General features: G+C 56.2%; 1 protein-coding gene across 2 annotated transcripts in view; it reads right to left on the bottom strand.

Annotated features, from left to right (window-relative positions):
- EFL1 (elongation factor like GTPase 1) overlaps positions 1-1,557 on the bottom strand; it is a 384,491-nt gene that overhangs the window by 354,146 nt on the left and 28,788 nt on the right. The window lies entirely within an intron of this gene.

The raw sequence follows: 1,557 nt of genomic DNA on the forward strand, positions 1-1,557 counted from the left end.
GCGAGGCCACCGCCACGCCACCAGCACCCCATGCAGCCACCATCTCCAAGGAGCAGGGCCAGGGGGAGCCAGACCACCCCTTGGATGTGGCAGTGGTGTGAGGTGCTGGCAGCGGGGACAGCAGGGCAAGGATCCCCCCTTGCTCATGGCAGGTGGAGGCACAGGATGGTGGGTAGTGGTGCTCTGTCCCTGCCCTTCCCCATGGTGGGGAGGGGGCAGCAAGGCAGAGGGGAGGAAGGAAAGGAGAGAGGGGAGCAGGACAGGGAATGGGGTGGTTGATGCCAGCACCCCCCTACTGCTGCTATGCCCCCCACCCGCTGCCACTGCTGCCCAGCCCTGATAACAGCCAGCAAAGAGTGGAAGGGAGGGAGGGAGGAGAGAAGAAGGGGAGGCAGGGAAGGGGGCGATGTTGAATGCAGCCAGACACAGACTGGTGGCAGCGTGAGGCACTGGGTGTTGGCAGCCACCACCATATGCAAACTCCCCTCCTCCCTGTTCCTGGGAGCCAGCAGTGGCGTGGGCTGGAGTGGCAGAAGGTGGGGGGCTGCACCGGGAGCAGCGGGGGGGAGGGCAAGACGCAGAGGGGTGGCACACAGGACCAGAGCCAGAGCAGTGGCACCGCGGGGCGCTGGGTGGCAGCCAGGGCCATCCCTGGAGAAGGGGGGGAGCGAATCAAGACGACTGCCCTGGGCTCCACAGACAGTGCCATACAAGCCCTGCCATGGCTGCTGCCGGCTCCACACTGTGGATGCTTGCCACCCCCTCCCCCCGGGTCCTGCACAGGCTGATATGCCCCGGGCCCCATGCACCCCTAGGGGCGGCTCTGGTGGCGGCACTCTGTCCCCACCTGCTCCCCCCACTCCCGTCATTCATGACAGGCAATCTGCTAGCTTCCTAAATAAGGAGCTGCCTTTTTCAACCCAAAAATCCTTATCTTTCCCAATAGGAAGGCAGACAAATAATCACTGGAAAAGATTTCACTTCCACATTTTTAAATTTGGGTATCATCCCTTTAAGTTGGTTGGTGAGCTTGCTGTCTTGCAGGATACCCAAAGGAGCTCCTTACCCAACCCCTTAAATATAAAGATACAATCCTTGCACTGAACAAATAACCAAACCAACCAACCAGCAAAACCAAAGTCTTTAGCCTTTCTTCAGGAAGTGAGAGAGGCCTCCTTTGGCTCTGGACCGGTGCAGTAACTTCAGTAACTACAGTAGTGTGAACCCTTCGCGGCAGCGAATTTATTTTGGGTTCCATTTTACCTCCTACCAGCAAACTGCTTTACCCAGTTTGCTGTTTCCCCCAGGGTTTTAAGCTGATAGTAGGATATTCCCTCATTACCTAAACATCCACAGCCGGGCTTCCTCAACAGGGCTGCATACTCCCTCTTAAAAGGGCCAGACTGCCCTGTTACAATCCTCTACAAACATCCTGGGTTGATTTAAATGCTGTTCAGAGGTAAACGCTTTGCATCTCACTGTATATCCAAATATGGATATCCAATATCTGCTGTATAGCATTTTTACACATAGAAAAACACAAGTGTGTGTGTGTGT

The sequence above is a fragment of the Gavialis gangeticus genome, unplaced genomic scaffold, assembly GCF_001723915.1.
Source record: "Gavialis gangeticus isolate Ggan-Ray unplaced genomic scaffold, GavGan_comp1, whole genome shotgun sequence".
NCBI lineage: Eukaryota > Metazoa > Chordata > Crocodylia > Gavialidae > Gavialis > Gavialis gangeticus.